The following is a 10527-nucleotide window of genomic DNA, read 5'->3' as shown; positions in this document are numbered from 1 at the left end:
TTTGAGCGTAATAATTATTCAGTAATGATCTGTGGGAAATACAACATGATCTAGGGTAAGCCGTTTCAAAGGTAACCAAGAGCTTAATCTTTTTTTTTTGAAAAAGATAAATTTATTTCCACATAGTCACAAATAAAACAAATCTACATAACTGTGAATGCATTAAAATTACAATGCGTCTTGTCTGAAGACAAAAAAACCCCAAATAATTAGCTGTTTAATTGCAAAGATCATCATATGAATGCATTCAGGATGCATTCTTCTCCTTCAAGTCTTACAAGGCTTGAAAACTTTGTGATAAAATCCTCAGTTTTGTTCATCATCTTATAAGTGAAATATAATGTATTCATCCATGAGGAAAGATAACATTTTAATTGCATGACATAGGATTGAAGGGAAACTTTAATCCCATCAAGAGTAACCGAATTTCGAATATTCCAAACTGTATATTTTACAAAGGAAGTAATACAGTAAATAATGTCAGATGTTGCATTATTATCATATTCGATTCCTGCAATTGCTAATCTTTTGATATTGATATTATTATCAAAGTTGTGTTTTCTGACAAAGAAAGAAATACATTTCTGCCAGATTTCTTTAACATATTTACACTCAAATAAGATGTGTTCCAGTGTTTCTTCTTGGCCACAAATATGGCATTTCCCATCACTTAAATTGAAAGTTTTGGCCAAGCTTCCTGTGACAAGGCCTCGATGGAAAATCTTCCAATTTAAATCATTTACTGAATTGCTGACAATTCCTGTTGAATTAAGACGGTTGAATAAAGTAGCTTTGTAGCTGTCAGTGAGACTTAGATTCTCAGCCCTTTTTTGACCAATTTGACCTTTGACTGCATGCCATTTCTTATCAACTAATTTCCAATAAGTGACTTGGTTTTGACATCACTTTTGTCAGACCATAATTCTCTAAGTCTAAAATATTATAGTTTTCTTCATTTTGGATGTTTGAAGAGATGATTTGTTTCCAGGAATCTGGAATAGCATTGAGGAGTGTTTCATACTCTGTCTTGATTTCCTCTTGCACATGTCTAATTGTACCTCCTCTAATTTTTGCAATTATTTCCCATGGTTGAAGCCACTCATTTCTGTCATCATTCCAGATGTCCCTAAGCCTTAAAACTCCACTCTTTGACCATTTTTCATAAAGAAGACACTTCCTTCATTCTTAATATTGTCATTATACCACAGAACTTCTCTAAGAAGATTCTGTTTCGATGTTGGTAGATTCACTCTTGTAAGTCTAAGTGACTTCCAGGTATTTAACATATCCCCATACACCATTGGGGTTCGTTTGTTGTTGACTTTGAAATTGAGATGGAGGTAGTGATAATCACTATTCAGTTTATTGTCATAATTCGCTATGAAATATTTTGATAAGCTGGCCCATTTAGGGGTCCCTTTATCTTGATTTTTCTCAAATAATTTCATAAGCCACTTTAATTGGAGTGCATTAATTTTTTCTTCAATGTCGACAACTTTTTTGCCACAGTCATCATATCTTTGAATGAAAATGCCCCTTTTTATAACTTCTCGTTTGCCTCTCCAAATAAAATTCCATAATTTACTATTTGCTTCATTAATAATTTCCTTAGGTACGTGATCAAATGATGCCAGGTACCATAATTTTGATGCAGCCAGCATATTAGCTACAATTGCCCTGCCTTTAAAAGACAGATTTCTAGTATTCCAGATCTTAAGACAATTCGTAAATTTTTCCATCACTGTTTTCCAGTTTTCTCTAGATGTGTTACTGTTTCCAAACCCAACTCCCAAGATCTGCAAAACCTTGTTTGAAAAATCGATCCCTTCCACTGAATCAGTGCGGTTTTTAAAACTCCCAGCCCATAAACCTTTGGATTTCTTTTTGTTCAGCTTTGCACCTGTTGCCTTTTCATATTTGTTGAACATTTTCAACGACTGAGTAATGCTTTTCAAATTTCTCAAATAAAGAGTCGTATCATCTGCAAAACTCTTAATTTTTTCCTCTTGTTTGTCTGGTAGTATGAATCCTGATATGCTGTCATCTTTACGAATATTTTCAGCTAGCACTTCTGCTGCCATAATATACAGTAACGGTGATAAGGGGCACCCTTGTCTCACACCCTTATGAAGATGAATATTGCGAGAAAGAAAGCCATTACACTTAATTTTGCATGTAGTATTATTATAAAGAATTTTTATCCACTTGATAAAGTCAGTGCCAAAAGCAAGAGCTTCATCAAAACTCTCTGGAAGGGGAGAAGCGCCCTCAACGCAACCTAATCATGTTAAAAACGTGCTTTGTGAGATGTTACTATTTCGTTTGTGTGTGTTTTGTGACTTTTGTTAAAAGTGTTTTGAAAGCACCTTGATTGTGTTTCCTGTTTCTAAAGATCCGGCACAAAGGTTTAAATAAATAAATAAATAAATAAATAAATAAATAATTTCCGTCGAGGAAACCAGTGTTACCATTCTAAAGCTCAGACTCTTCTTTTCGAAAATATACAGAGTAAGAGCGTTTTTTGTGTCATCCGTATGAGAAATATTGCTTGATAAACTTTATGTTGGTTAGGTGCAGTTCCACCTTAAATGTACATCAACAAGCGGTAGACCAGAAAATTATTTAGAAGAATTTGAGAATCAGAATATTTGTCCCCGAGATACATTCTACCCTGAGGAACAAGCGTGTGTAAACGCAGTATCGGGCCTAAATCAAGATGTTTAGCAGTAATGAGACTTTGTTGGTTGAAATTGAACTCGGTGGTTCGAAACATTTGCTTTGCGTCGACTAGACAAACACCGTTTCAAGTTAATCTTTGCCATCATAATAGTCAAAAACATCGCTTTCCTCTAGTGTACATAGCATCAAATGTTTCACTTCTTAAAGCGATATCGTCGTCGTAACTCTGCCTGTGCGAGTTCTTGTTTAAAACAGTGTATTTCGTGCACGATATCTAGTTGCACATCATCGTCATAACTGCAGTATTTAAATTATACGATGTAGATTATGACAGACATGTTTTAACTTTCATGAATCACCATTGTATCTTGGATACAGTGTTTACATTGGTCGTATGGATCTCATACGACCTTAGAGCGCAGTTCCGACGACAGAATCCCTTTAATTTTGCCTACAGTATGGTAGACAAAGTGTCTAAATTTGACGGACTGTCAGTTCGAAAGAAACTTTAGTAAGAAAGAGATACTCTAACACAATTTATCGCAAAAACTGACATAAATTATGGTTCCCCCTTTTCCCCATACTCACCAAGATCCTATGGCGAGAGCTCAGCATGGTCGATTGCTTCCTGTCTGCAACAGTATTCAGTACTGCCCTTTGTTAGATGTGATACTCTATGAATTTCGAATGCACGTCACGTAAACCTGTAAACATCCGCGACCTTGTTTCTGTGTTCAATACGTATACGATAGGGGCGACGCCTTTCGTCTTGAAGTAAATTCCGGTTGGCGTTAGTCGACACTGGACAGCAGGCGTTGACGTATATCACCGTGGGTCGTTACTTGCTCCAAACTTCACTATTTTAACGGACAAGACATTTAGTATATCGGTAAGTCCTGCACTACAATGCAGTCGTTTCCACAGTACTGAAGGTCAACAAATATCTATATATTGCAAGCACTCACTCAAAACTCCCGTCCATATTTCCAGGTATGTCCATAGACCCTACAGCGGTGTCGCTCCAGGGTTTACAGTATGTCCACAGTAGCTCCAAGTCCACAGTCATAGCAACCATGGTACTGAAAGAAGCCTTGGCAAACCTATGCTAGATTGACTAGCATGTCCTTCAGGGCAAATTTAGAACGAACCTGGCCAACGTAATGTGAATGCATTGTACGTTTTACTTAAGCGCTTTGTGTAACTTGTAAAGCTTATGTTGTAAACATAGTCATAGTGGTGTGGACGAGGTGGGTGACACCATCAAATGGTTGGTTAATTCATATCTCCTGCAATACGTTTAGCGTTAGTTTTGTTTAGCCAAAGAAATCATGGCAAATAAAAATAGCTGCTGTCTTTTGTCTGACAAGAATTCAAATGTTCTTGTCTTCATAATGTGCCAAAGGCAATTTGGGTTCTTTCCGCGGGTCAGTGATTTTAGACTATTTCTGTAAAGTCATAGGGCAACTCTGCTAGTCGAGATTTTGGAAGATTTTCATACACTGAGTGACGGACCTGGATGCTTTTAGGCTCATTGGTTCCTATCCAAGTAAATCTTGTATTCAAAACTCACTACAGCGAAACACACATTACTGTCAGGTCAAGTTAGCAAAAGCAAATCAAACTCATAAAAGTCATGTCTATTAAGCACAACCAACTCATAAAAAAGTCATGTCTATTGAAGTCTTAAGGGTCTTTTATGGCAAATCGTTTTAAAACTTTTATATGTGGCATAGTTAGCACCACAGGGGTGAAGAACTAAATGCGGTGATAAGTGACATATGAATCTAGCAAGAAAGAGGTTTATTTCCAATACGGTGACTTTTCCTCATTTTTTACAGCCAATGCTTTTACTATTATCAAGGAGTACAAGAAGTAGTTATTGTCCTACTTGCATAAGCAGCATCGTGATCAAAAGCAGCGGTACAAGGGTAACGGACGTGTCAATTATGATCAAGGTATTTGAAGACAAAAATGTTCAAACAGATGTTCACCAGCAAACATTCACGCTCCCAGCCCAACCTCTACAGACAGGGGCGTGCAAACAAATATATCTGCAGATGACTTGATAAATGGCCGTTGTTGCTGTGCCTGTCACATGACCGAAATGTTGGTTCGCTACAAAGCTGAAATCGATGCAAATTCATCCATGTCGGTGACAGACTGTCCGGAATCGGGAACAAAGTTATCTGAAGCACCGAGCCATACGTCAGACGACATCGATGACGTTAAACCGGGTCAAATGTCAGTAGACACTGTTCATGACAATCACACACGAAAAACTGAGAGAAATGATGCTGCAGATGTCACATTGACGGAGTCCAGTAGTCCTGCGAAAGAGAATGAAGCAGTACTGTTGAGAACTTCTGAATCTAAAATGCAGTGTGGTTTACGCAGTCCTTCCGAACCTGCAGGGAGCAGTGACGATGATAATAATAATTCTGACGACAGCACAGGTAGACTTCTTACCGAAACAGACTCCGTCAGAAGTAAAGCCAATTGGCGTTATGTTGACGTACCAATCCCTAATACTGCTGCAAACAGCCGTAAAGAGTCTGTGGGCCGCGGCAGAAGCCAAGTATGGACGTTTTGCAGTTGTTGTCAGATAGTACCTCAAGAACTTATATCAGTCTGAGAAGTTGCAGTCTGAGTCAGACCCGTATGTAAGTACGCTTCGGTTATATAAGAGTTACATCTGTATACAATGAATCGACCAATCAAATAATTTTAAAGCGCCGGTATTCTATGTATCCATATTCCAGAAGTGCTGAACAGTTATGAAGCAAACGCTTCAGTGAATAAGTGAGTTTTACGATTGCTTCTGAAGCTAGTGTATGGCTGAGGGCGCTTCTGTCTAAATTCAAGAGGAAGTTTATTCCACAATCGGTTTCTGCAATAAGGGACAAAATCACTCTTTTTTTGACGTTTTTGCGATATCAAGAAAACATGAACACTTGCATAAAGTCAATCAGCGTACAAAATGACAAAGGCACATAACTGCAAAAATATCAAAAAATTGATAAATGCAAAGAAATTTTCATTTGTCAACTTTTGAAAATATGAATTTTTCCTATTCCGACTTGCTTTCATAAACATCGCCACTATGGAAGATAAGGTATGGAAAGCCATGACTGACTTAAGTGGTCTAATATCATGTTGTCCTAGGCATTAACCATATTGTGCTAGGCATTCAATATGTTGTCCTGGGCATTCAATAGTTGTGCTGGGCATTTACTATGTTGTCCTGGGCATTCAATATATTGTCCTTGGCATTCAATGTATTGTCCTGGCATTCAATATGTTGTCCTGGGCATTCAATATGTTGTCCTGTGGATTGAATATGTTGTTCTTAGCAAGGCCAACAAATGAGCGACCTTGTCCCTTTCAGCAGGGAGTTGTCAGGTCAGGCTTAAGGTTACTTTGATGATTTACAGTACAGTATGCGAAGTTTTAAAGTACATTGGCCAAATATACGTTTGTCAACACTTTATAAAAAATCTCATGCAATTGTTGCTTTCACAGACAATAAAACGATTGTGAAGATAACTGACGGAATTTTAAAAGAGAACTTTGAGAGTGAGTATACAGGCAGTAATTAACTATCATGTATATGATTGCAGGAGAATTTCTAAATGTTAAAATCTTTATGATTTTGTGATTTAATATTTTTTGTTATTTCAGTTGTTCATCAATGTCAAATTATTTCTTTATGATTTCTCGTTCATTATCATTTATAATAACTTTAAGTACAAAACCAGGGTCCAAGGCCCCTCGAACGGCTTTTAGCGTTAGAGCCGAGGGGCATTTTGTCAAGCGTCAAGGCCCTCATATCAACCATTGCCATATAAGGAGCTAACCAGTTTGAATTTTCTCAAAGCAACATAAGTCTATACTAAGTGCGTGCCATCATATAAATAGTCCCTTGAGATCGTTTAAAGGCTGAACCCACGGTCGGCTGACATGCAGTGGCATGACTAGCGACTCGCTTAGGCTGCATTCTCAAATACTTGACGGAGAGGAGGCTGGCGGAATCGCGATCGAAATCTCTCCATACCCTGAAAAATTGAAATCCCACCCTCTATGATCAAAAATCCCCCCAATCATAGGCCAAATATTCAAATCATTATCAATAGTATACACATATACAGGCTTTATTGACAGTAGAATATTGACATGCGTTTCAGTATGCAGTTGTTAGATAGCATGGAACTGTAGTTGATACATTGAATGGAAATATTGAAAAAAATGTATCAACAGTTGCAGCTTCTGCCCCATGTAATCAGGTGCATTTTGTTATTTTTTTATGCAAATTCTGTGAAATCCATACTATTTTAGATTCTCCAAATTTGTTTAATTACCATTAATATAAGAGCCGTCGAGATCATTATTTTAAATACAGCTACCAGCCAAACTGCGGGAACTGAAAATAAAATATTTTTGTCTATAGACAAAAATATTTTTCAAAGCCCCCTCTATACTACTCCCAGAACTTTCAAGCCCCCACATCCAAATCTCCGGCCCCGAGTATTAGTGAATGCAGCCTTACCGAGAAGCGTGCGCTGAGCCAGTTCTTTCAAGTTGCCACTAGGATGGGCTGGCCGCCAGGACCACATAAAACCGTAGATGGAAGGGAAACCTAATATTTATCAAACCCTCGAGTACGTACGAGTGTGAATACTAACAATCTTCGTCGGGACAGAACAGAGAGTGCGGCACCATTAATTAATTTTGGTAAACAAGTCCTGAGCTTCCTGTCCCTCGTTCTACCTCAGTCGGCCGTTAACACTGAGTCGACCGTGGCTGAATCTACGAGATTATCAATACATGAATTGCAGAAAGATCAAAGGCACAAAAACCAAAATCTGAGAGCACAACAAATAAATTATAAGCTAAATAATCAATAATCATAACGTAAAGATTGGTAATTGAGCATTTGACTCAAATAAATGTCATTGTAGTACGATGGTATCAACCGGGACTTGAACCCACAACGCACGGCACCCAATCACCTAGCGCAGAGGACAACAGACAAACCGCTCGACTAAATCCCCAATCTCAAAAAAGATTGGTTCAATAACCGAGCTAAGGATGTTACAATTCTGACTGCGCCCTCTCCACTCGCCGTAGAGTTCGTGAAGCACTCACGCTAGCACACACGCTATCATACATCTCACACAAACTATATCGAAGCGAAGCAATGAATACAACGCTTTACACCGGGCGGAAGATAGCCTCGGGGACAATTAACGCTGAAGAAGAAGGTCCTACGAATGTTTCTCAATAACATCAAGATTATCAAGTGTACGCGTTCACCCATAGAGAGAACAAATTTGCAGTGCGAAGTAATGACTGGGATTTTGAATTTCAGGATTCATCAATGTACATGGGGATTTACACCTTCAGATCGGGGACTACAATACAATGATCAAAGGACAAATAGAAGCACAAAATTCAGCACGTGTGGCAGATAAGGGTAAATCGTTCTTCACTTATTTAAGACAATGGGTTGCCTTATTGTTTTACTGCAGAGCTGGTCTTGAGTTTTGAAATTGAATGCGCGACATTGTTTGCGGAAACTCATCGAACGCTTTTAGGGAAATGTTTTCCATTTTATAAAATCGAATATGGACATTGTGCTAGCATATATTTTTATGTTGTTTGTTGTGACATAATATTAACTGAATGGTGTCTTGCAATCACAACTTGCTTCTTATCCAAACTGTCATCTGCCATTAACCTACAACCTGTCTATGCTTGTTAACGGCAAACTTTACAAAATTTGTCAAAAGTAATTATGTTATCTTTTCCTGTTATCTTTCTCCATGTCTGTCATTTCAAGCTAGAAATAGGAGAGACGATCTTTTTTTTATCTTTGCAGAAGTTGCACCCCGAGCAGGACGCCAGGAAAACAACAGGTTACAAAGAACAAAGGCCTTGTTGATGCCATAAGAAATGATGATCTGTTCACCATGTCTGAGCTCTTAAAGACACAAGATGGCTTGGATATCATAGATGGTCTAACCCTGCTGCACCTTGTTGCGCTATACGACCAATATAAGTTAGTTGCGCCTTTATATGCTTTTTGCGACTACGGGGAACTATACATAATGAAAGTTGGTCCACAGGCACAGCAGTTTTGTGGCATGACGGCAGTTCAAATCGCTTATGGTTTACAGCATAAGGCAACAGCAAACATGATCACTATACACAATAGATTTGCAAAGGGTTTGTGTCAGTTGCATGTTGCCGCCAGAATAGGGGATTTGCGATCCATTGATGCTTTCTGTTCGAAGATCAGAAAGGTGGATGTACCAGGCGCGTATCAGAACACTCCACTGTATGCAGCATGCGTTGGCGGTAAACTTGAAGCAGTCAAGAAGCTTATTGAGTATGGAGCTGACGTTCAAAAGCGGAATGACTGGGGCGATACGTTGCTACACAGGGCAGCACGTTGGGGCAGAATGATGTGGTGACGTTCTTACTCGGGACAACTCTCAAAAATTGTATCGACCAAAAAAATCGAAATGGATGGACTGCCCTGCACATGGCTGTATTCTACGGAGTGTGTCTACTGTCAAACTCCTGTTAGAGAACAAGGCTGAACCCAATACAATCGATGTAAGAAATCGCAACCCCTTGGACACCGCAAAAGAATACAACCACAAAGAAATTGTACAAGTTCTGAGGGAAGAAGGAGTTGTGCCAACACCTCCACAACAAGAAACAGAGATCACGTGACATGCTGCGAGATTTTCTCGTGAATAGCTGTGCGTGAAGGGGTCACTGTAACCTTGACTACAGCAAACTCCGAGATTTATTTACAAACCAGTGATCACCGTGGAGTACAACTTTTGGGTACAACTTTCTCCCGATCTAGTTCAAATTATACTTGTATAAGTCGCGGACGATGCTATAGAGTAATTTAGTGTAATTCTTTTACAGCACATACTTAACTGCCTGTATATTCATTGCAACGTCGGTGAATCTAAGAAAGGCAAATGTTTCAAATTTGTTTCTAAGGTGATAGCTACCTTCCAATGGCAATCATATTATGATTTATGTATCATATTATGAACATCTAGGCGTCATTTTTCCTGAAGATTGCACTTGTTAGTTTCTATGAAACCCGTTGCAGGCGCAACTGGCTAAGACATTTGGTAGAGTGATATGGCTGGTAAAAATAACTGTACTTTTCATACGATAACAATCTCTCCATCAGGATGGATTATGCTAGGATGTATTTTTTATATTTGGTGCCTTGCTGTTACCGAAATATTCTTCCAAAGTGTGAGGTTACTCAAAATATGATTGTCAAAGGCATGATCAACAATTTGGTTGTACATTAGTATGTTCTTTGTTTGTATAATGTTCTTTATTAGGGCTCTAATGTAAATTACAATATTTTTTGTTACTCAGACTAACAGTACCCTCTTGAAATAATTAAATAAATAATAAATAAATAAATAAATAAATAATAAATAAAAAAAAAAATAATAATCATCGTCATCATCATCATCATTATCAACTCATCATCATCATCATTATCATATGCTTTCGTATTTTGTAATGCTTCGGCAGAATGTTTTCGTTCTCGGAGAATAGCTAAGATTCAGTCTATATATGTACACAGCAAAGCGTACTTTATCGAACTTGTTAACATGCCATACAGTGGATACAAAGGATGTTATTAGTAAATACTTCTAGGTTAGTTGAGATATTTAAAAAAATCTTACGTCGATTCAAATAGCTTTCGTTTATAATTTCAAAGTTGTATTGGGAACTCAAGAATATGAGATAGTGTGCTTTTTGCGAATTCCCTTGTCGAAACTCTTTGAAATATGAGATAGTGTG

At 38.1% G+C, this 10527-nt stretch overlaps 1 long non-coding RNA gene across 1 annotated transcript; it reads left to right on the top strand.

Moving 5' to 3' along the window:
* Positions 1-3412: 3412 nt before the first annotated feature.
* Positions 3413-10118, top strand: LOC139133510 (uncharacterized). The gene is made up of 5 exons (XR_011552608.1): positions 3413-3568; positions 4518-5339; positions 6199-6252; positions 8045-8149; positions 8555-10118. It is a non-coding gene; the product is annotated as an uncharacterized lncRNA (long non-coding RNA).
* Positions 10119-10527: the final 409 nt, after the last annotated feature.

The sequence above is a fragment of the Ptychodera flava genome, chromosome 5, assembly GCF_041260155.1.
Source record: "Ptychodera flava strain L36383 chromosome 5, AS_Pfla_20210202, whole genome shotgun sequence".
Lineage (NCBI taxonomy): Eukaryota > Metazoa > Hemichordata > Enteropneusta > Ptychoderidae > Ptychodera > Ptychodera flava.
This window is presented reverse-complemented; position numbering and strand designations above follow the sequence as displayed.